Source organism: Meleagris gallopavo, chromosome Z (genome assembly GCF_905368555.1).
Source record: "Meleagris gallopavo chromosome Z, MGAL_WU_HG_1.1, whole genome shotgun sequence".
Lineage (NCBI taxonomy): Eukaryota > Metazoa > Chordata > Aves > Galliformes > Phasianidae > Meleagris > Meleagris gallopavo.
This window is the reverse complement of record NC_139435.1, coordinates 53,373,330-53,398,820: the sequence shown is the minus strand read 5'-3', so window position 1 is coordinate 53,398,820 and position 25,491 is coordinate 53,373,330. Positions and strand designations below refer to the sequence as shown.

General features: G+C 40.5%; 1 long non-coding RNA gene across 1 annotated transcript; it reads left to right on the top strand.

Moving 5' to 3' along the window:
* The first annotated feature begins 1,133 nt into the window (after window positions 1-1,133).
* Window positions 1,134-25,039, top strand: LOC146542287 (uncharacterized). The gene is made up of 11 exons (XR_014880524.1): window positions 1,134-1,179; window positions 2,454-2,634; window positions 3,838-3,995; window positions 6,746-6,878; window positions 7,013-7,148; window positions 9,020-9,128; window positions 9,860-10,027; window positions 13,053-13,170; window positions 14,015-14,139; window positions 14,608-14,868; window positions 15,190-25,039. It is a non-coding gene; the product is annotated as an uncharacterized LOC146542287 (long non-coding RNA).
* Window positions 25,040-25,491: the final 452 nt, after the last annotated feature.

Genomic DNA, 25,491 nt, shown 5'->3' with positions numbered 1-25,491 from the left:
GTCTGCTGATCATCTGTTTAGGGAGGAAGGAGACCATAAATGACAGAGGAAAAATACTTGCAAGCAACAGTAGTAATTAAAATCCAGGATTTAAGCATTACTACCCCTCCCCCCAGTCAGATTTGTCTAGGGAGAAGATAAATAACTTCAACTGCAGTCTCCATGCTTGTTCAAGATCTGAAATGTTTAAACCGGGTCCCAAAAGCCCATGCACATTTTTAATCAAAGCCTGCTCTTTTTTGTTCCATTTTCTACATAAATGTCCTGACTTGATAGAACACCAAAACCTCATTAAACTGCAATCTGTACAATACAAAAGATGGAAAATGAGCAATGCTATTTTAATTGTTGCAACTGTACACATACTGTGTTAGACAATTCATTCCCAGGTTCAAGGTTACACATGGCATCATAAGGAGTTCATCTCCTCCCCCCCTTCCATTGCTAAGCAGGGCTGGATTCTTGCCAGCACAAAAGAATCTGTAGTCAGCTCCTTCAAGAATGAAAAATATTTTTTTTTTTTCCCCCTGCAGGAAAAACCTGAAGAAAAGCAGACAGCTGCTAACTAGTTGTCTAGCTGTCTATTTGTGGACATTTTCTTTCATCTTGTCATACCTTTTGTGCTGTTTGAAATGTTTGGAGCTTAGACTTGAAGAACACTCAGTGGATTCCAGACTTGTATTAAAAGAAAGAAAAAGAAAGGCAGAAAAGTTCTGACAACAGATGTGTGTGTTTGTGTGTTGGAGCCACATCATTCCAAGCATCAGCTAGAGCATTGATTTTATTTTCATCTGAGCGAAGGAAATTTTTCAGACAAGAAAATATACTGTAATAATGCAGCTTGTAAGAAAAACACATACATCTAGAATACAAGTAATAGGGACGTGTTGTGAAACCTCTGCAGAACAACTAAAGGCCGGTTGGTCAATCACATCTGCTGCTCTTGTGGTTCTCCTCTTCTGTTTTCACAGAATGGGGAAAATCAATCTCTCACTAGGCAGTTTTCCTTCTCTTTGCCATCTAAGCTGCTGGAAGAAAGTAAGGCAAAAGTCTAATTAATGTCACCGATCTTTGATGAGCTTTAGATCAGGCTGTACAAAATGTGCTAACACTTCTGCTTGTCTTTTGCTATGCAGAGAGTGAGAAGAGGAGGAGCCTGGCTCTCACTCTGGCTTACAGGTAAACCTCTGGAGCTTCTTGCTTCCTCAAACTTACTTCTTCCTTCAGAATAAAGGAGAAAGAAGAAGCAGCTGATAAGTGAGAAAAAACTAGGAAGAAACACTTAAATAGTTACCCTCTGGTGAGGAACTCTCCTCACCTGCTTCAGCAACCCTTCCTGGCACCCCACACTGCAGAGCAGCCTTCAGGAAGAGGAGTGAGGATTTTTGACCATCAGGAAGCCTGGGCAGCAGCCTCCAAGGAGGGAGCTTTCTTGGAGGGACCAGAGAATCTCTAACCTGTTCCCACTGGTGTTTGTGGGATTTGTGTTAGAAAGGGAAAAATTCGTGTTCCCCATTCCCTCCACATGACTGTGCTTCTTCCTAGTGGGGCAGGTTGGAGAGATGCCATCGACATCAGCCATGGTCTTGTTGCTTCTCTGTCTGATCTCAGCTGATGGAGATAGAGCATACCTGCCAGGCTTTCAGTTCTTGAATCGAAGGTTTTGCCCTATTCCACCTGAAGTCTTTTATGCCTTTTCTTGCATCCTTCAAAATACCATAGCTGTGAGGGCAGCAAGCTGAATTATGCTGTTTTCTAGAACCTGAGAAGCCTGTTGGGTAATTCCTCTTGGTCCTGCAATAGAGATCGCCAGTTGCCAAAGCAAAGATCTTCATTTAAAATGGCTTCTCTCCTGCTGACTTCTCTCATTTTCAGCATGTGAAAGTGCAGAAAAGTAACTTGCTGAAGTGATCCTCTGTGCTCCTTTGTGCCCTTTGGTTTTACCTCTCTTTCTGCTGTGCCTTCTGAGGCCTCCTTGTCTGCATTGAGGCCCCATCATCTGCACCAGAGGATGTCCATGTCAGCAGTATGAGCTTTTGCAGCTGAAAGAGTTTGAGGGGAGTCACATCTTCAAGCCTTGGGTGAAAAAGAAGAGCTTTAAACAAGGGGATGGCTTTTCCTGCTGACAGCAGATGTCTTTTTGGAAACTCCTTGATTAGACCCTGAATGATCAAGAGGTTGAAGAGAGGTGGGAGATTTACATATAAAAAGAGACTCTACTTTTGGGATCAATTAAACTATTCAGGGTTCACGCTATCCCCTCTTTTTTTTCCCAGACTTTATAGAGCCTTTGCTAGGATTAAGTCCCCATCAAGTAGATTATCTTTACATAGAGGCTGGATCTAGTGTTACAGGCTCTTTATTATCTCTTCTTTGAGACTGTGCAGGCTATCCCCTTGAAGTTCTTAACCCTTAAAGCACTTTATCAAGTATTTATTTTTTCTTCTCCACAGGCGTCTGAGATGGCAACACTGGTATATAGATCCCACCTGTCCTTGTTCTCCATGAGAGCACCATCTCTCCCCCCTCATTCTTCTGCACACAAGGGACCCACTGAATCACAGCAGCATCAGACCCTCTGTTTCCTAATCCTTTTCATCTCCGAGAAGTGTGCACCGTTCTTGCCTGACTCGGGTGGGCTGCAAAGTTCCTCTTAAATGCAAACATATTCCAGCTGCTGGCAGCTTGATGCATTCATTTTGAGAGACTTAAGAAAAGCCATCAGTGGATTGGCGTGATGAAAAGGTCAGGACTGATCTCCTGAGAAAGAGGGAGATAAGAGGAACGCAGGATAGAGGGCTACAAAATAATGAGTGGCTTAAAGAGGATTCCTGCAGCAATGCTGTGTGTTGAGTATAAACAGTGTTTTTGAAAGGGCATAGTTCCTGAATGTAATCTTGCAATTCCCCTAACACAAATTCTGGAACTGGCAAGGTCTGGATGGACCATGGTCTGCTTTCTCTGTGCCTGTGACCCAAGAAAACTGCAGGAGCCTCCTTGCTAGCATGCATACTGTTGAGTCATTCCTTGTAAAAAGTGAGTGCCCGATTCCTGCTGTGCCACTTTTCCTGCACTACTTTCAGTGTCCTGATATGACCATCACTGCTGGACACCTATTAGGACCTGCATTTGTGAAGAGCATGAGATTTACTGAGCATGATTACCTAGACCATGGTGACCTTTCTTACTCATTGTTCCTATTATTGAGCAAGGAGCAATAATTCTCCTTTTTAGCTTCTTGTTCAGCAAATTGTCATAAGCTCTCAGCTTGCAAAACTGAGATTTTAAATGGCTCAGGCAGCATTATCCTGACTTTCTCACCAAAGTAGATCCACAGCTGGTGTTGCTTAAGTCATGTTCATAGTTCTGATCTACCTGTTCCACTTGCTTCCCATGTCCTTGCTCCCTAACTGGGCATGATGGAATTTAAATAAATGGAGCTGCATTGATTTTCCTGGCCCATCCTCTTCTGAGAATGATGAGATAGCCTTACTTTTTACTGACACTCCTAGCATGTCTGCTGACAAGTAAATGAAAAATATACTTTCTTTCCTCATATGCTAGATATGATTCTTTTGTAAGCATGCTTGCCCCGATCTGTACAGCAATGGTCACAGCCCTTCCTTCGTTGACAGGGGCTAGCTATGTGAAAAATGCAGAACTGAGCAGACTAAGACTAAATGTGCTGGAAATATAAAGAGTAGAATGGTCTTTGGCTGTGCATCAAAGAGCATTAAGGCATTCTGAAGCAGATTCCTCTTGCTCTCTGGGTTTAATTCAGAGGGGATTTTCTAGCTATAGAATCAAGCTCTTTACTGTGTTATTTCCTTCCTGCAGGAGCTGGGAAGTCTCAGGTTCTGCACAGGCCACAAAAAGCTATAAACTGATCCAGGGTGTGTAAGAGTTTCTGTGGAGATGACAGCAGGCCTCACTGCTGCTCCAAATGTGCAGCGTTGTTGGACCTGAGAGGCATCGTTCGTGGTGAATTCCAACAAGTGAGACTTGATCCCTTCTTCTAGATATTCACATTGCCTGTTCTTAATCAACTCATGCTTTTCTAAATATTTTTCCTCTTGATCTCCTAAAATAGTTTCCCAGGCTGTCTCTACTACTGACATTAACATTCTCCAGTCTGTGTTCCTTTTTATTGTGACTCTTTGTTTATTTTTTTTAAATATTTTTTTGAACAAAAAGCATGTAACTGCCTTATATAATTCACTTTCGAGTCATTAAGTCATTCCTCCTAAACACACCCTTCATGTGGAAACATGTAAGGGTGCTTCTCTGACTTTCAAATCCAGTATTGTCACCTAAACCTGTGGGGTGCTAACAGTGCTGAGTTCCCCCTGCATGCTTCCTGATGGCTGCTTATCTCATCTTTCCAGAATCACCACTCTAGATTAAATTGAATGTGACTTCCTTACTATGATCTGGCCAAGTCAAACTTACAAAATGATCAGCATTTACAAATAATGATAAGATCAATTTTATGTTCTCTGTTGTAAAGCACTCATTCTTACCAATGATCAAAGTACTTACTGTTGTTCCTTTCTTACACATACCTACTCGTTCACATCTCATTTACTTGCTAAGACCTGCAATTGCTGGTTTTGATGTTGTAAATTATTGGCTATTTGTTGCTTTCAAGTCTCCCTATGTTTATCCCATATTATCAAGTACTCATTAAAGCTAACGTTTCCTTTTTTAGAATTTGTTTACACATATAAATATGCCTAGCTTATCATTTGATATTGTCCCCTATTCCTTTGCCAAGGCACAGCTGGGTTCCTCTTATCTTATGTTTTAAACTAGTGAAGATGAGAGTTCATGAAAGATGAGGTGCATAGCAAACTTGTCTCTAGTTGTGCAATCAAGTGTAAGTATGGCTGCCTTTAAACAGAATGTGTTAATTCTGTGATCTCTGCGATTTTCTTTAATAGGGCTGTTGTAACTTGTCTCTTGCTACAGTGAAGTACACATTAGGTGTATTCTTAGTAATAAGACCACTCTTCATGAATATACACAGATAGTTCTGTAGCACAGGTGGGAAATGACAGCCCTGGTGCTCTGTAGGCAGGATTAAATTGATAGGCTTTTCTTGGACAAGCTGCTTTAACTGCAGTGGAAAGAATTAACGGGTCCCAAATATACCGCGTTCTGCTTATAATGCAATGGTTTGTGTCAGCCCATGCTACTGCCCTAGTGGGATGTCTAGCTGAACTATTCACTGGGATTAGGCAGCTACTGCATTTGAGAGGATGCCTTTTTTTTTGCCTTCTGACTCCTTCCTTACTTGCCCTCTGCTATTTCTCAGTGGTTTTTTTTGCATCCTGACCCCCCCCTTTTTAGTCCAGCTGTGCATATATATGTATGTGATCCACCCCGCAATGGGAGGAAGCCAATGGGAGACCCTGAGTAATGCCTTCAGTGGGGCCTCAGTTTGTCTGAGTGGTGGTACTGCTTAAGTCACTCTGTGTGACATTTTGTGCTTTAGCATGGGAGGCAGTAACACAGTGCATGAGATGGGGCCTCTCTATCAGGTTCAGAAGAGTTCTGTCACTTGCTCTGCACAGACTCACGCCAATCAAGTCCTGCATTTGGAACTGGAATGAAAATGTGATGTTTGCACAATTTCCACCTGTCTGATCGTTCTTTTTGAAGCATGTGAATAAATACATCAGGTTTAAAGACAGTGTTGAACAAGTACACACATGAGGCTTGAAATACATTCATTTAAATGAATGGGCAAAGTTCTGCTGACTTCAGCAGGGGGTTAGATCAGACTGGAGGGTGCATGTTACACCAACGCCGAAAAGTATATTTAAAGTGTTTGCTAAAGTACTGAAATGTCATCACCTTATGAAAAATTTTAATCACTTTTTCATTGTCATAGAATCATAGAATCGTTTGAGCTGGAAGGGATCCTTAAAGGCCATCTAGTCCTGTTCCCCTGCAATGAGCAGTGACACCTACACTAGATCAGTGCTCAGAGCCCCATCCAGCCTGACCTTGAGTGTTTCCAGGGATGGGGCATCCACCACCTCTCTGGCAACCTGTGCCAGTGCCTTATCCTCCTTACTGTAAAAAAATTCCTCCTTATATCCAATCTAAATCTCCCCTCTTTTCATTTGAAACCATTTCCGCTTGTGCTGTCACAACAAACCCTGATAAAGAGTCTGTTCCCTTCTTTCTTGTAGCCCATTTGGTACTGAAAGACTGCTATCAAGTCTTCTCAGAGCATTCTCTTCTCCAGTCTGAACAGCCCCAGATGTCTCAGCCTATCCTCACAGGAGAGGTGTTCCATTCCTCGGATATTTTTGTGGCCCTCCTCTGGGTGTGTTCCATTAGGTCCATATCTCTCCTACATTGAGGACTCCACACCTGGATGCAGTACTCCAGATGAGGCCTCGCCAGTGAAGAGCAGAGGGGCAGGATTACCTCTCTCATCCTGGTCAAACTGCTTTTGATGCAGCCCAGGATAGTTTTGCCTCACAGTAATTTCTTCTGGGCAAGCCATTCGGGGGGAAAAAAAAAAAAAAAACAAAAAAAAAACAAGCAGCATGTAGTCAAAGCAAACATTTTCTGATACTGGTGTGTATTTGTTAATGTGGTTGTTCATATTTTGTTGACAGGACCTGCTCAATCTCTGCCTTCCATCAGTCATATTTTTCATGTGTTTAAGCTCAATCAATGAAACAGACTCCTGTAACACCACCTGCTAATGCCAGGTTACATTTTATTCTAGATGAGCCATGCAGGGAGGTAAAGAATATCCCAACTCCATAGTTACACTGAAGTATTGCATCTCCTAAGAAGCTAATGAATGAATGGTTGTGGAATAAGCAGAAACGGCATCCAGAAAGTCAAACTTACTTAAGGTAAGGTAAAAGTACTTTGTAGTCAAGAAATTATTTTTGGGTCTCTTCAGCTTGCTCCACCTTCAGGACAAAAGACATAAAGCTCACTCTAACCACTAAGATCAGATGAAGACATTTCTTTCTCTTCCTTCCAGCCAAGGGGCAGCAGAATGACCCTCTGGTGAGGTGAGGGCTGTCCCCACTGAGGCTTTCCAGTAGAGATCACCAGTATCAATGGCAGGTAACACTGGACAAGCTGCTTTCCATCTTGGTGGCCTGAGTTGTGCAAAGGTTAGTATTAGGGTCTAGAGAACTTCATAATAAATAAAAGTGAGGGAGGATGATATTTTATTTAAATTGTGTAAATTAATTGAGGACACATATTCTACCTCTCCATCCCTAACATAACTGAAAGCTGTTTTTCATCTGTTCTTCTGTGATGAAATGAAAAAGTTGTCTGTTAAGAACCTATCTGGAGAGAAGAAATCCCACCCTAAAATTTGCTGGATTAGTGGCAGATCCAAAGCCCATTGAAAACAATGTGGTGAGTTTAGCAGGCTTTCAGTTCCAGGTCTAAGTGTCTGATGCTCTGAATAATGTCTGTGATTATTTGTGTACTTCTCTCCTCTGATCATAATCTCTGCTTTTCTGCCTTGTGCTCTTGAGTCAGGAGCAGCAACACAGCAATTTGTAGGACTTACTTAGGAAGATAGTAGCCTTGCTGCAAAGTTGTATGTCTCGCTGTCTGCATACTTGAATCAGCCTCAAGTGACCATGTGAAACAAATGTGTTGCACAGTCCCATCAGATTTCTTCTTTTTGCTCAGATTTTACTGCAAACATTTAAACAATTTTTGTTCCTCCCATAAACCCTTATTTCTGCTGAAATGTGGAAACAGTAGAACTTCTTCAGCTTCTTTGCGAGCATCTTACACTGTAGTTTGCAGCAATGGAAAGCAGACATAAAGCCAACTCTCAACCAACTGATGGCAACTTTGGCTTTTTTGGCTTGTATGTAAATGGCCTAAGCAAACTCAAAGCAAAAGAGATTCAGACCCCGTTGCAAGTTATTGCTAAATTCACCATTTTATGTTTTCTTGGAAAAATCAATTTTACACAGTTTGCATCTAGTTTTGAATGCTTGTATTGTACCCTATTTAATTTGGAAACTATTTTCTGTGGTCATGAATTTCTCCCTGGAGTCTCTTTCCAGGTAATCAAATGTTAGTGTCTTTCTGCACTTTGGAGATGCAAGTCTTCCTTTTATTAAGTGCTTTGTATTCCTAACATGATGCTCATTCTCACCGACTGGGTGCTTGCCTCCTACTGAGAGACTGGTGACTGAGAATTGGAAACTGGCTATGATAGTAACTGAAGGATGTTGTAATCGTTCTCATTCCATGAGCCAGATATATTCCCAACTTTCCTACTTGGAGGGAAGTGTGTGAACTGTGATAACAGGAAGGCTTATAAAATCACTGCAATCTAAGTAACTATTACTATAAGCTATTTAAAAGGTTATGCCTGATTCTCCCAGGTCTGAGTCCAACACCCAGTGAACCCCTAGCAGGAATCTCTTGATGGTCTGTGAAGAAAGCTTGATCAAGTTCACATAGGACAATGTTTCAGAGAGGCACAGTGATATTTTCCAGTATATCCAGAGCAGAGCGTGATTGTGTGTGTTTGTATTAATCCCTTTTCAAGTTGCATGTGTCACATCTCTTCCACTGAGGACAAGTCATGAATAAGGGAACAGTAATGCCAAAAACATCGAGAAATGCTGTGTCTTGAGCAGAGTCCATCCAGTCCCGGAGTCACAGGTTATCCTGCTGTGCAAACAGAACAGAGGGGCAGATGTTGGAGGACAAACTACTTTCCCGTGGGGTCCCCTTGAACAAAATGCAGTCAGGTCAGGGTTGTCAGAAGTGTGCTCTAAAAACATTTAACCTCAGCAGCTGAATACCTGTGAACCTAAAAATGCTGGGCTCTGCCTCTGTGCTTAAAGAGCTCCTGACCATAGAGGCCACCCATCCTGAAGCTGTCTCTGTCAAGAGACTAAGGAAGGAACAAAAGGAATGATGGCAATTTGCTTCTTATCAGAGGAAGTCTACTCCATGAATGACTCACAGGAGTAATTATCTGTCAAATTGTCTCCATGTGTAGGAAGAGTCTGCATTTCCTTTCCTCAATCGCAAGTCACTGTGGTTAGTTACCAAGCTTGTCATTACTTCAAGAGGATTTCTTTGTTTCTTGGTGGATTCTTGATGCTTAGGTAAGGAAGTGATTCTTGGAATGAGTTCTAAAGTCCCAGTTTTGTGGTCCAATATCTTCCAAAAACCTGCAGGAACAGAGAAGCCATATTAGATCAGAGCACTGATTATTCTCATTTTGATTTTGACAGAGTCAAACCACAAATTAATAAGTGGAGAGGGAAATATCCAAAATGCAGTTAGGCAATTGTATCAAACTGTGACACAAGGCAGAACATATTCTTCCTAATCCATGTGAGCTGTCCATATACACAGTAAATACTAGAGTCTGTCTACCAGTCTTGTAAAGCTATTTTGAGAGCTGTTTGAAAAAAAGCAGAAGGAAAAATGATTTATTTTTTTTTTAAACTTCTCTCATTCTTGAAAGAAGATATTTAACAAAAGTTTCCATAAAGGATAGAGTTCTCAACAAAGTTCACTCTGCTCTTTGTTGTTAACGTAGCCAAGAGCATTGTTTACAGCCATCAAGGCACTATTGTCACAGGAAATCTACAAATGATGTGCAGGTGGCCTTCAAAATTGGTGTTCACATGTTCATTAAAAACATTACTTTTCTTTCTCCTTAAAATTTCTGCCTGAAGTTTTGCCTCCATCCTACATCAATCAACAATACAGAATATTACCCATCTCACTTCCATCTTTTTATCTGATTCTTCTGTGAAGAACCCTGGCCAGTGTGCTCTGTCGTTTGCAACCCACTACTTGTAGCTCACTTTTTTTCTTTTCTTCCAAGAGAAGTCATCAAAGGGGAGTGAGAGTTAACATCTAATGTGGAGCACAATCACAGACTTCAAGGCCACTGTTGTCCGACTTCCTGTGTGACTGAAACAAGAGAGCACCATGCCTGCGTTTATCTTCATTCTGAGGAAGAGAATCACAGTAGCTATGGCAGCAATCAAAGGTGAGTGGAATCACCCTTTTTTCATTGCTCTGCAGAGTGGAATCCAGAAATGCTTCCCTTTGCCACAGGAGAGTTTTTTACCAGGCAGCATGTGTTTAAGTAAATAGAAGGAGGTTTACCCTCCGAGGTCGTGTGGAGTCATTCAAACTTGAGATGGGTCCAAGGTGTGGTTTGGAAGGAAGTTAGATACACTATGCCTTCAGCCATGGCAGGGAATGTGGCCCATAAGTCAGCAGGAAGCTGGCCTTGACATGTCAGGAAACCCAGAGCCATGGAAATAACACTGAGTAGATGAATGCTTCCCTTTATTTAGCAATGCTAAAGCTCTAGTTGTGCAGCTCATTTAGCAGGCTTTCTCATATCAGTCCTGGTTAATGTGTACTTGTGCCAGAGAGTAAACAGTAGTTTCAGAGCATCCAAAAGAAAGACAAAGACAGAGTAAACAATTGGGACTGTCTTCAAGTGAAAGCAATATTTTTTATTAAAATATGCCATATATGTATGTTGTCTGAACATGATTCTTAGGTGTTAATCTCATCTTTACAGTGTAACTCTGAGGTGAACAGTAGACAGGTATTGTCTACTTATGTGATGAAGAAATCATATGAGATATTTCCCCTTTTCCTCCTAGCACCAGCTAGGTGAAAACATGAAGGACTTTAGCCTTAAACCAAATGTGCATTGGGAGCTCTGGATTTACAAATAAATAATTTTACCTAGAAATTCCCTCAAAGGTGTAATAGCACCAGGAGGTGTTTAAAAGCAGAGGACATACAAGAGTAATCTTCTGTTGGCAATGCTCAAATGATGTGTTGAAGGAACCAGCTTTGCATCAAAGGAAGAAAGACTGTTTAGGACAGAAAGCTGAGAAATAAAACCAGCATACATACGAAGCTCTAGGGAGGTCATTAGTAAGGCAGGATACAACTGCCTGAGCTGGAGTCAGAGCAGGACACAGGCATTGTTTGTTGCTACACGTGTGAAAAATGCAGTGGGATCCAAAGGCATATATAAATAAGTAAACATATAAAAGGAGATGTGCACACTGTTCATCTGCACTTCAGTTTTCACTTATCATCTCAGTGTGAACAGTGTACCTGGATGAGAAACAAGAGGGCTGAGAGGAAGGGAAAGACATCAAATATAGTTCAGATTGTTTTCTGATTTTGTTTCCCCTTTCTTAGCTGTAGTGTTTATGTGTCAGGAATGCATTTAAAGTGTATGCAAACATGGCCTACCCCTTGCATGTCCTCAGAACAGCTGAGTGCACAAGTACAAGCTTAAATTTTGCAGACTTAGTCAGGCAGTTTCAGGTCTCCTTTGTTTAAAATCCTGTCCCACTGTGGTTCAGACAGCATTTGAGAAAGCCTCCTCGGTATCTTCTTGTTTATGAAGACACCCCAGGAAAGCAGCATTATCCGAACTCCACTGGAGGGAAAATGTACTTATCATTTAACAGGCACGAAGAAATAGGTAGGTCAGATCTTCTGCTGATGTTTCTCCAGCAGCTGAGTTACAACAGCAAGGGCTTGACCAGAAGTAGCTCCACTGAGTTTAAAGTCAATAAAAGAGTGCTGCTTTACATCAGCTGGAGATCTGACCACCTGCCTCCCATACCCTGGCTGTACCCTTAACAATAAACCAAATAAACAACAAAAAGTCAGCTTGATGCCCTTTGGGCTTTTTCAGACAGTTCATAAATTTATTTTACTGGCTGCCCAACAGAGATCACCTGCTATGTTGAAAGAACAAAGAAATTAGTCTGAAGACTGCTAAAAAAAACCACAAAGGAAGAGTAGGAGAAAAGCCTGGCACTTGACTGACATCTTTGGTGAGGGCCAACTTTGCCACATAAACAGAGGAAGTAGCCATTCTTGCTAATTTCTTATTTTTATAAAGGTCATGTCACCACTTGGCCTGCCAAACTTGCATTCCCCCTGACCAGAAAAAGATGTGCTCATTGCCAGGATCGGAGGAACTGGAGGGAGGAGTGAGTTTGGTTCTCCAGCCAGCCGCTTAATTCTTCAGGCCAGATTTTACTGTTCGACTCTCTGGAATAAACTCAGTGTTTTTTTGTTGTTCGTATGATATATCTATATTAAATGAATGTTCCTGTTCTTCAATTCTCTTTTACTGAGATAGTCTTTTTCTCAGAGGTGGATAGCAAACAATACTTTCCCTTTTGTCCAAACTGCTTCTGCATGTCCATGGGCAGGATTCCAGACCATGCCTAAGGAGTACATTGAAAAATATACCCCAAAAAATAGATCTTGGAGAAAATTGCCCACATAGAAATAACTTTATTAGGTTTTGGTTGTTCTCCCTCAATAAAATGAAGAAATTAAGGGGGGAAAAAAAAAACAAGGAAAAAAAAAAAGCCTGCCAGGTCAGAGGTTTCAACACACTATAGTTGAATTAACAATAATTGAAATTTCTGTGGTGGGGGAAGACCTACATTGGTCTCACTCCAGGCCACGTTAAAGAGAAAAGTCATCTTACAGAAAGCCATGGACATATAATCTCATAAGATCTCTTTTGGCTTTCAGTTTGACAGGGAAACTGCAGGAACATATCACCAGACTAAACACAAAGAAATGAATCTCTGTCTATCCCCTCCCAATTGAAGTTTTTTACTGCAGCCAGTGAAGACAACCTTTCATCTCTCCAGTGTGGAGCTGTATATCCAGTGTACATCATGGCACCTTTTTGTAGGGAACACTAGCGTAAGAGGAAAACATCAGCCTGACTCACTAGAGGGGAACTTAGTTTTAAACTGTGCCTTGGGCAAACATGAATGACGTGGTTATTTCCTTCTGCCACCTTATTCTAAGTTACCACAGAAAATGTTGAACAGTATGCAGTTCTGATGATTTGTTTTGGTAATACTTGATCACTGCAAGAACAGTACAATTTCACTTCTGGAACCAAATAAAAAGTTGGCAACACTCTGATGTTGGTCAACTTGTCTCCGCCAATAGCATGGCACATCTGCTGCTAGTGTGTGTTTTAAGGTCTTCTCTTTCAGAGAGCACACTAGGAATTGGCAAAGAAGAAGATGAGGCTAGTGGTGTCTTGTCCTGAACGACAGTCCTATTGTTCCAGAAAACACTGTGCCCACTCTGGTTGTAGAAAGAAGATAGAAGGTTTGTGAATTACTTCTCCTTATTTTAGAGTCATTAATGGAAGCCTCTTTTTATAACTATTATCTGTTTTTATGCCTGCACATATCTTTGTTGAATTGTGCTTTTTGTGTGTTGCAATAAGCATGATCTTTCTGCTTCTAGAGTGCAAGAATCATTATAGTTATCACTAATATGTGCTGAAGTTGAACACTATTTTATTATTTTCCTCAGTTCTCATTTCTGGTGGAGCTGTGCTTGGCCTCAAGTATAACTCAGCTTCCAACTTCTCGTAAATGGATAGGAACCTTAGATATGGATCCAGATATGAATGTGTTCCTCTGCTTTTGCCCATCCCAATTTCCCTCATGAAAAAGCATCTTTAGAGCTTACTGTTGGTTGATGTCTGTGATTTTTGGCTGCAATCAACATTTTTTATTCCTTTCTGGAATAAGTGTCTGACAGTTAAGAAAAATGAGGTCTCTCTCTCTGCACTGTGTCTTAGAGAGTGCTCTTCTGGGCTTTCTTATTTGCAAAAGTCTTTCCTAGTCTGGATGGATAACTGTGGGAATGAGAGAAGAGTTTAACACTATTGAAGTTGGTATTTTCCTGCCACGTTTCTTCACAAAAGCTTTCTTTTACTCTGAGTAGCTCTGGTGGTATCATTTTGGTGACTGGAAAGGCTGAAAGACTGGAAGATTTGAGGTCTGGCAATTTTATGCCACTGTATTGTGTACTAATTCTTGATGAATCTCTGTATCTCCATTGGCATTGGCATTGCTATATCATTCTGCTCATTTTCTGCCTTGTTCTCTTTTATGGGATATTGGCCCAAGGTCTTTCATCTTGCATTTCTGTGTTTCTGCAGGATAATTGCAGACTGACCACAGTATAGAAACAGCAACTGGCCTACAGTAACTGTCAGCTGAGGAAATGGGTTGATAGGAGCCCCATGAAGTTCAGTGAAGGCAATTACCACACACTATGTCAGAGGTGAGACAGAAATGTTGGTGCAGCAGGACAAAATGAGCACTGCCATGGACAGAAAGCCCCAAAGCAAGAGGGACCAGAGGCCTGGTTCTTCCTGGGGTGCACAACAACAGGATGTGGGGACAGCTTGCAAATTTTGTCCCTGGCATCTGGTCTGACCAAGAAACAGGTTGCCAGAGAGGCTGTGGGATCACCATCCTGCTGATCTGTTTTTTGTGGGGTGGATCCTAGACCACTTGAAATCCAGTCTGATCCAATCCATAACTAATGCGTATAGCACCAGCAGGGCTTGCTGCTGTCACTGGTGGTTGCTTCTGCAATTTTTACCTCAGACACTTTTCTAATATCTTTACTGAAATCAAATATCTTCAAATACCTTTTCATTTGGAAGCCTTTAACTTAGTGATAATTTTCTTGACTTTAATAGCAGTCAGAGAATAGCTTTTTTTTTTTTCTTCTTTTTCCTCCAAGGAATCACCTCTATCATTACAGATGAGCTTATTAGCTCATGAAATGTTCTTGCTCGAAGTTCTTGCATCACTACTGCCAGGCACCAGCCCTGTGGTGATCTTGTGCTCATATGGTTTCCTGGTTCCTTCCCTGAGGCTTCCCCCAGAACTGACAGCAATAACTGCCACAAAGCTCACTGTGAGATCATGGCTGGGATAATTTGGTATCCTGTGGGTAAACTGAAAGATGGATTCCTGATTGTGAGAATGGCTGCTCCAGCATGTAAGTAGCATCCTTTGTGTTAATTGACAGGTAAGGAAATTGAACAGTTTCTTCACACCCTCCTTGCTACAGATTTCTTTCAACTAAGCCATTTTATTCCTTTTTCTGAGGGACAGGGAGAAAATGCTGTTTCCTTGCTGTTTCAAGGCCTTAGGGTTAGAACTTCATCTTTGGCTGTATTTATGTTTCTACATCAAAGTAGGCAGTAAAAAATTAAAACCATCAGGATAACATAATAAAAAAGAACAAGCCATTTAGGAGGAAAAAAAAGGTGGGGGGAGGGTGCAGGAGAGAAAAAAAAATCTATATTTTGTCTTTTAGGCCCCTCGTGAGGAATACTAGTGCAGAAAAAAACTTTAGGGGAAAACTTGAACAATGGACCTCTCCTACCCTAATTGCAAGTACAGCAAGGATGTCAAGTGTATATCTGAGAGACAGAAGACTGCTTTGTAAACATGAGCAGTGCTCATGAAACAGACAGATGATAGCTGAGAGTCAATCTGTAGCTATATCCATCTTGAAGAAACCTTATCTGATGAAGTGAACTGTATCTGTAATTCTTGATCAATATATTTTTGTTTTATCTTCTGCTGAATGGCCTTGCTGCATTTTATGTGAAATTTGATTGTATAAGCAGCTTCTATGTTTTGGAAACATTTCCAGTTTGGGAAAATAAATGGAGAAATGGGTGATGTCTGGATTTCACTCAGGTTAAGTGAAAAGCACCTTCTGAAGTATTGAACTGCTGCAATTAGAGCTGGTTTGCCCCTGCCCTAAAACAAGCTGTGGCGTATGAGAGAGTGATGAAGTGTAGCTGGAGTTCTTATATGTTGGTCTCCAGTGGCAGAATATCAGATACTTTCTGAAATTTCGTAGTTTAGGATTTAGGTGAGTTTTAGGTGAGTTCATAAGGAGTTTACTGGATATAGCCACCATTTTCTTTATTGACGTTGTGAAGTGAAGGATAACTGCTTTGCAAGTCAACTAAATTAAAACTACTGTATTAGGAATATTGCCTTTAAGCAAAATAACTGTGTAACACACACTTGTCAGAAAGATGTTAAATTTACAGGAAAAAAAAGTGAACAGGTTAAAGATATTCAGGAAAGTTAAGTGCATTCAAGTCAGCAGGGCCTGTTGAAATTCACCCCAGAGTACTTCAGGAACTATCTGAAGTGATCTCTGAACTATTAGCAGTTATCTCTGAGAGCTCATGGAGGATGGGTGAAGTCCTGGAGGACAGAAGAAAAGCAAACACTGTACCTGTCTTTAAAAAGGGGAAACAGGAAGACTTAGGGAATTTCAGGCCAGTCAGGTTGACTTTGATACTGAGAAAAAATGCAAGAGCAAATTATTGAACAATCAATTTGTAAACACGTAGAGGAAAATAAGGTGATAAGAGCCAGCATAGGTTTGTCAAGAACAAATCACATCAAAGCAATCTAATTTCCTTCTTTGACAACTGGCCCAGTGGATAAGAGGGAAGCAGCAGATGTGACAGATTTTGACTTCAGTGAGGGTTTTGACACACATCCACCTGACATTTTAATAAGTAAATCGGAGAAATATGGCTTAGATGAAGTTATTATGTGATGAGTGCAAAACTGTTTGAAAAATTGGACTTATTGGTAAAGCAATTATCAATGTTTTGTTGGCAAACTGGGAAAACTGTGGTTTCTTATCAAATAAGATATCACAGAGGTCTGCCTTAAGTCCAGTAGTATTCTACATTTACATCTTTGATGACAGAAAATGTAGAAAACTTTTAAAAATTGCAGGTGATACTGAACTTGATAAATTGAAGAAAGAGTCTGAAGATGAAGTAAGATGAAATTCAATGTGGACAAGTGTAAAGTATCACTTCTGAGGAAGGAAACATCAAATACACTAATATGGAATGGAAAACAACAAGTTAGGAAGCAGTTTTCACAAAAGAAGTTTAGCAGATAGCACAAAATATGAAATTCAGAAATACAAAGTTGTGTGATGGGATAAATTGTTATAAATATTCATAGTTATAAGTGTGAGTAACTGAGAAGCATCTATTTTGTTCTCTGGATAGTGAGGCCCAACCTAGGAATATTATGTCTGTGTCCAGTGGTGATGTCAAATTATCGTAGATAATTTTGATATCTTTTTCATTTTGAAAGGAGAAAGAGCAGTGCTTAGAAATCAGGAAAAGCTGAAATAACTGGCTCCTTTTGTTGTTGTTGTTGTTTTTAATTAAAAAAGGCATAATATATATCAACAATACAAAAAATGTTAATAAGAATGTTATAGAGAAAAGGACACTTACCTGTTCTCCATGTCTAAAAATGTAGTGAAAAGAAACGGATGGGCAAAGCTGAAGCATGGGATACTCAGATTAGGTGTAATTCAGATAGATTCTCTTGTTCTCTGGAACAAGGTTTCTAAAATACTCCAGAATCCTTGCTTCAAATCCTTAAAATGGGTCAGACAGACATCTGTCAGTGATGTGGAACAAATGTCCTCTTGAGATTGCTTCTACTTTTACATTCCTACAATAATTCGTACACCTAGTCAAGAGGAAAACCCACATGAACCAAATAAGCAAGAATTGCATGCATACACATACAAACATACTTTTCCTCCCAAACCCCCAACCTTTCTTTGAAAATCTGTTTTCCTATCAAAAATTTCTGTGCACTTATCAAACTGATGTTGTTTCTTCCAGTCCCTTTCACCTGCATGTCCCTCAAAACAGAGAAAAGAATCACTCGTCACTTCATTTCTGTATTAAAGATTATGGAGACAGATAGATCTGACTTCTATCCAAACAACTAATCCAGTATGTTGCTTTCTGTGGGCTGACTCTACAAATGTATAGAAGCAAGCCTCCAAAGCCATAAAAGTCTTTTTTGAAACTATCTGTTGTAAGCTGCCATAAGAAGTGCTTTGTTGTTTTACTCTCTGTATTTTTGATGAAGCTACAGTTTGAAAATGACACTTTATAAATATGCCTTCTCCCCTTTAATGATAAACGTGGGACAAACTGGATGATATTTTCATGAGGTTTTATTGGCATGATTTTGAACTGTTTTGTTATTTATGGGAGCATCCTAGACAGACTGCAGCAAACACTCAGCATCTTCTTGTTATGTTTACTGTGTGAACCACATGCATCTCAAAATGTAGTCTTGAAATATATAGCGAGAAGAGGGAGCTTCTTTTAGGTTTGTAGGGCCAGAAATCTTAGTCATCAAGTGCTGATTTGTGTGAAAATTATAACAAGAAAAAAACACTGTTTTAAATGACTGATCTAAACTAGGTACCTGAAATTTAACTGCAGGGTTTGCACACTGCACTGCAGTGCATGACTGCTAACTCAAAATAACACTCAGAGCAGAATGTCTTCTCCTGCACGTGCTTGCCTTTGTGATCATACCTGCATTAAAAAAAAATTCAGGAAACCTTTTCTTAAAGGCTATGAGGTTGTGACTACAAATAAAGAATTGTTCATCTTGCTTTGTAACTGGGATTATGCCCGTTCTATCTCCATGAAACAAAGGATGTTTAATTTTGCATGAATGGTAGTTGGGCAAGTGTTATTTGGTTCCTTGATTTGAACTTCCTACTAGATCTGGTGGGTGACAGCCTTCGACAAGGGTCCGGGGTCCAGTTTCAGTTCCCTGGAAGTAGGTTAGTTAGGTTAGTCCAGGTCATGTGAGAAGTTTTTCTGTGCATTCAAAGACACGCAAGACAATTCTGCTTGAGTCAGGTTCATGCACAATGCTAAGGCTATATCCATGTGGTGCTGTGTTTCACGGATACCTAAATGCCAAGGTCAATAGTGTAACTGACCTTCCTCTTCTCTATTTTGGTCTGGCCCTGTTCTTATTCACGTATGTCTTTAACACATATGCTTTAGCTTTCCCTGAGTATTACAGTCTCCTATTACCTCTTGCAGCTGAGAACTGGTCAAAACTGAGCATCCCAGGCCCTATTAAAATGTCAGCAAGATTTTACACACGAGTTAAGTCCCACTTAAAGAGTATTTTGAGACTTCACTGCACTATGTAGAAAAATAAATTTGCAATTACTGACCCCTCCATGCAGTCCATGTAGTATACTTGGGGTAGTAGGAAGATACACCATTACTCACATTCATTAGGAGGCCCACAGCACATAACTTTTAAGAGGGAGTTTTGGGGTAGAAGGTTTTGGGAGGTCATTGGTAATACTGTCATTAACTTGCCATTGAGGAGGTAGGACCATATTTAGAGCCACTTTCATCCTGCTTTTCGTAATCTAATAGGTTTTATATTTTCATTAGCTACCACAAATGAAAGATTTGTGGTAGTGTGGAACCAAAAATGTTCTCCTTATCACTTGCAAAAGATGTTATTAAAGATAAAGTAAAATAAAACTTCCTGGATCTAAATATAGGCTGGACTAAATTGGCAGATTTCAGTGTGTCTGCTTAGTAATGGAGACAATGCTGAGTGAATTTTACATAAGAGGAAAAAAAGCTAAGTAAAATAATACAAAACCTTGTCTGAACTGCAGCTGAAAATGGAATACAGTTTTCCCTTCTATGATAGAAGGTTGTCCTTGCTTTCCCTCTCAGTCAGCCAGCCAGATCTTCTTGGAATACATATAACCCTGTCTGAAACACATCTCCAGCCTATTCCGTGCTAAAAAATTTCAATCACAGAAATGAAAAAAAAAAAAAAAAAAAAAAAGGATAAATAAACAAAACCCAGTAACACTCCCAAACTAGCTCAGTTCCTGAGGTTTCTGTAAAAGATGTAACCTAGATTCACAGAATAATTCTGGTAGGAAGGTGTAACCTCTAGGAAATCATCTGCTCAGGTGTTCCTTACAGAGCAGATCTAGCACACCCGTCTCCCATTATAGATATCACATTGCAGATATCCTAATTTGTAAGGGTGATGTCAGCTAAGATCAAAGATCTCTTCTCATTTCCAGCATAGGCCAGAAGAGGTTATGAATTTATGAAGTCTCTTAAATGATCTCACCGAGGCAGAGTTTCTTATCTAGTGCCCCTCATTCTAAACCCTCTGTGTTATGCCAAAGGGGAGCACGCAGGAGTCTGGATCTGCACTCCAGCTGGGACACAGTGTGTCTCTGCCTATTTCCAGCGCCTTTCCCAGCTCCTACCCAAAGCTCTAAAGGGACAGATGGTCTCTTCTGCCCATTTATTTGGTTTCCAACAATTACTGCAGCACAAACAAGAAGGGGACTCTCATCCAGACACTGCAAGACTGTTCATTAGTAAGGCAGCACCAATGTGCATGTGGCAGCCCAATTTGTGTCTTGCTTTCCACTGTGGCTTAATTCAAGTATATCCTTTGAGCTCACATCAGTAAGAGCAGACATTCTTTTTTGTTGAGATGAACAGCCCATCTGTGATAAAAAAATATATTATTGTGGTGATATATTTTAAAGAGAACTTCAGTGTGAACAGCTAATGTTGTTTGAAACAAATTATATTAATAAAGCAACTGAACTTGTAGTATAGCGCTAAATACAGAGAACTGTAAAGAAGTTACATGATGTGGGGTCATCAGTTTAGTGGTCTGACACTCACACCTTATGCATGTCTCTTAATTTCCATTGAGTCTCACCGTCCTTCTGTAGAATGAGGTTAACTCCCCTTCCTCACACTCCAGTGGAATGTCACAAGGGTGCAATCCTCTGGCACTGAGGAGATATCTGACAGTGAGGTCTGTATTAACACTTCAGGTAGCGCTTCTATTTAGGGGCCAGCAGACTGATAGCTCCTTGTTGTGTGATACCGCAGTGCTCTGTCTCCTTGTTTTGGTATGTGCAGTATCCTACTTGTGCTACATCTCAGTGTGCTGGAGAAGTGGTACAAGTCACAGCACTTTCCTTTTCTGTCTGGCCTGCAGCAGTGGAGGAGGGTTAGGTCTTGCTGAGGTGTGACTGTGCTGCAGAGTACGAAGTCAAGAACACTGAAGAACTTGAATAGAGACTTGCATCATATTGGTGATGCCAGACTTTGTGGTGGAAATGCTCCATTTTTTTGAAGATAAAATACAGAATACTTTCCAGAGGACTGCAGGAAGGTAAGCTTGCTATGCCTGCAAAACACTTCTGCACTCCACACTTCTGACTCAACATCAAAACAAACCTCCATCAGAATGAAAAGATTTCACCATTTTTCTTGTTAAATGTCTTCGTTACGTGTATTTAGGGTGTGCGAGATATTTTCCCTAGTTTATCAATGCCTTCAGCCTCTCAGCTCTACAAAAGGTTATTATGGGCTCATTGCTGATTCTTTTTTTTCTTTCTGGTGCATAACATAGGCAGCTATTCTTTCCAGTCTCTCTCTTTGCTCAGTCTAAGTAGTCGGAATCTTCCACAGGAACAGGTGATTAATGGCATGTTAATTGTATATGTTTGAGAATGTGCACAGACACACAGATGCTTATATAGGGAACTCTCGGTACGTATGTCTTTCTAAGCATCAAGTTTTTCCGTACAGACTGTATTATCTGTAACATAGCCCTTTCTCTCAGTAATGTATCTGCACTGGTGTTGAGGCAATCCCAAACATGCATACAGACTGGGAAAAGAACCCAAAGAGAGCAGCTCTGTGGAGAAGAACTTGGGGGTCCTGATGAATGGAAGCCTGGACATGAGCCGCAGTGTGCACTTGCAGCCCAGAAGGCCGACTGTATCATGGGCTGCATCAACAAAAGGATGACAGCAGGGAGAGGGAGGGGATTGTCCCCATCTGCTCTGTCCCTGTGAGACCTCATCTGCAGTACTGTGTCCAGGCCTGGGGCCCTCAGCAGAAGAAAGACATAAAGTTGTTGGAGTGGGTCCAGAGAAGACCATAAAGATGATCGGGGGACTGGAACAAACACCTCTCCTGTGAAGAAAGGCTGAGAGAACTGGGCTTATTCAGCCTGGAGAAGAGAAGACTTTGGGGAGACTTCATTATGGCTTTCCAGTATTTAAAGGGAACTTACAAACTGACTTTTTACATGGCCTGATAGTGATAAGACAAGGAGGAATGGCTTTAAAACAGGTGAGATTTAAGTTAGATGTAAGCAGGAATGTCTTTACTCAGAGGGCATTGAGGCTCTGGAACGGCTGCTTAGAGAAGATGTGGGTGCCTCATCCCTGGAGGCACTCAAGACTATGTTGGATGTGGTCTTGTTGCGTGGCAGCCCTGCCCATGGCACGAGGCTGGGAGTGGGTGTGCTTTGAGATTCCTTCCAACTCAAGTAATTCTGTGTCTCAATGATTCTATGATAAATTTGTTGTCTGTCTTGACATGTAACTGTATGAATACTGCCTTTACTGTCTAAGTCACTAATTTAAAAATTTCTCAGTTTTCTCACAATACTTTTTTTTTTTTTCCTGAGGCTAATCTTCAATTAATAAGAGATGTAAGCATATACATATAAAATGTTGTGTGGGTTTTTTTGCAGTAAATCTGATCATTATTTATATTGCTACTCAGTATATCTTCCCTAAGGCATGCTGAATTTGATCAAATCACAAGAATCTTGAATGTTACTTATTTGTGTGCTAATTATTCTTAAGCTGGGTCCTTTTAAGAAGGTCGTCAATTAGACTTTATTGAATTGTCAGTGCTCACAGCAGCAAAGGGAATCTGGTAGCAGGTGTAACCATGTCACAGATGGCTAAATACTCTATATTCTGAAGGGGAAAATGAATTAAGTATAGATTCAAGTACAGAATGTGTGTGGGATATAGGGTTGTTTTTTTCAGAGGAAACCATTGTTAACAACTGAGTGACGCTGTCTCTGAGAATCTCTTATACATCACCCTTTGGGAAGAACTATGAACAAGCTCATCTAGTTCTCAAGGCTCACGTTGAAATAGGTCTCTTGATGGTGCAGATGTTACGTCTTTTGAGAACATTTTAAGGCCACCTTACTGGTGTTTGTTTTCCTTTGCCAAAAATTCAGAACCACTGCTTTCTAGAGTAAATTCAGTGATAACAGCCTACTATGTCACATGTCTTGATGCTTTCACTCATTTTATTGTTTTTGGTTGTTTGTGGGAATACAAGAAAAACTGTTGAGAGCAGCAACTCTCTGTGGAGAGAGCTCTGTGCTCTGTGCTCTGTGGAGCAAGATAAACAGCATGAGAAGCAAGAACACCTCTAGAAGAACAATGTCTCACGGCTCCGATTGGATAAGCACCTGCATGAATGGTTGAAGAGTGCTTGTGGAATGCTCTGTTGACATGTAAACATGTCATGATGGGAAAGTTGTAGGAGCGGATGGGAAAGCTAGAAAACTTGTGAAGGTATGTAAGTGATGTGAGAACTGATTTTTCCTGGTTGTGGGATACCGTGTCAAAGGCCTTACTGAAGTCCAGATAGATGACACCAGTGTCTCTTCCCTTGTTCATTGATGCAGGAGCTGGTGTCCCTTGGTCTCTGTATTATTCCAAAGAGTCTGAAGAGACCATATTGCTATACATATGCATATTGGTGTTTGACAGCTGGTTGGAGGCAGTGGCTTACTTCTGGACACGTAGTGTAGGCTTTTTTCTTTTTTTTTTTAACCAAATCATCTTCCCTTCCTATGAGATACTACATTGAAGTTTCATGCAGTACTTTACTTTGAGTTGAAAATTGTACAGTGGTCAAGAAGGCAAAAGCTTGCAGTATACATTATTTCAGATCCTGTATTTTTAATCCTGAACCTTACCTTAACTAGGAATTTTACAGGTATATTGAGCACTTGAAGTAAGTAAATAAGCATCTTAGAAGTCAGCGTTTCCATGAATTTTCTATGCAGAATGGCTGGCAGTAACTCATGACAGTAAGGAAAAGTACGCTAGTAATTATGTGTTTTCAAAGGAATTTTTGGTAGAGTGGTCTAAGCCAGATTTTGAATGAAGAACACTGCAAGCAGAATACATCTGGCAATCAATACTTTGTTTCCACATAACACATGCCTGAATTTATACTTAGCTATGTGTGAGCACAATATTGGTCAAAAACTGAGATGTAAATAAAGATTTTTAAGTTTCTGGTAGTTCCTTGTGTTGTTTGACCTCATTTAGCATTGCACATATAATCACAACTGAAAGTTTAGCTTACATGTGTGTGCAATTCTCATCCAACTATGTAACAGAAATTCGTGTCCCTTTTAGTTGTAATATTGTATATTTAGAGAGTGCTGAGAAAATAGTCATAGAAAGGTACAGTCACCATCCCAATGAGAAAACAGGGCAAAGTCACCAGTCTGTGATGTGTGTACCTCGCTTAGACCATTACTATCTGCAATTCTGTTAGCCCTGAGCTGAGCGTTCTTCAGGTCATTTTTGCTTTATGGCTACTTTTCTGAAATATATGTAAAACATTAAGAGCTGAGACGTTTAAATAAAGTGGAGGGGTTGTTTTACCATGTTTTTTGTTTTTTGTTGTTTTAATTGTTTTTTTCCTTCTGAATCAAACAAAGTCTGTTCAGGATTGGAGATAAAGAGTGAGAGGCTATCTTGAGAAAAGATATAGCTACAGCCTAATGATGAAACTAAGCTAGCAAAGAATGGTACACAGGACTTTAGGAAACATTCGATTAGCAGGAAAAAAAGGCAGCAGTGAGGTCTGTAACTCATTCAGATGAAACTTCAATGACCTCCGCAATGGAGCATCAATAAAATTGTTGTGTGATTAGCCTTTTGCTAAATCTAGGTAGAACAGAAGTCAGTGCAGTTTAGCATGTAATGTGCATTTCTTACAAGCATGGTGAAGAAGGAGCTTAGGGTATAGGAAGAGACTCGGTGCAAAGTCTGCAATGGTGAATTTCAGCGCGCAGTCACAGTCCAGACAGCTAAACCACTTAAAGATTTAGCATAAGCAGATACAGTGGGCTGTGTTTTTAAAGCCAGTGAATAATGTTTCATATGCCTGGATGTGAGATGAAAGTAACTGAAGAATGGGAGAACACACAGAGCAGGCCCATGTGATGCTGTGTTATTTGTGGTCCCTGAATCAATCGGAGCAGTGTTCATACTCCGTTTTCTCCAGTTCTTCTGAACTTCTGTGGTGAGAGGTGAATCTTACGATTCCTGTTCTGGTATGAACAGAGGATCTGAAACAACACACTGATGTTAAGTTGGTAAGAAATATCTGCAACCTGAGATTTATTGGTAGAAAGAGACCACCCTGCTGTTGTCTACTGTCTGGCACCATGTTTGGTATATGGTATTATCACTGTTCTTTGTAAAGAAAGTTACAAGGAGCAGGAAAGGGTGGTTATATGCATCTCAGTCTATTGCACGTCCTTTTGCTATCACTGTGAATGGGAAGGTATCATCTTTGCCTTTCAGGAGAGTTTTGTGGGGCCACTGTCTGAAACTTATTTTACATAAAAGAATTTCAACTGAATTTAAGACACATCAGGCAGACATTAAACCAGCAGTGGGACCTTAACGACTCAGTACAAGGGTGTCCAACCTTTCGGCTTCATTGGGTGACATTTAGTGCATAGAAATTATCCTTGGGTCACATAAGTGTAGGTCATTCTAAAGTAATGCCTCCCATTTATTTCCATGGAAACTACTAGAGATACAATAAGCACAGTAACTCTGCTTGACAGAGCAAATTCTCAGCTACAAAACACTATT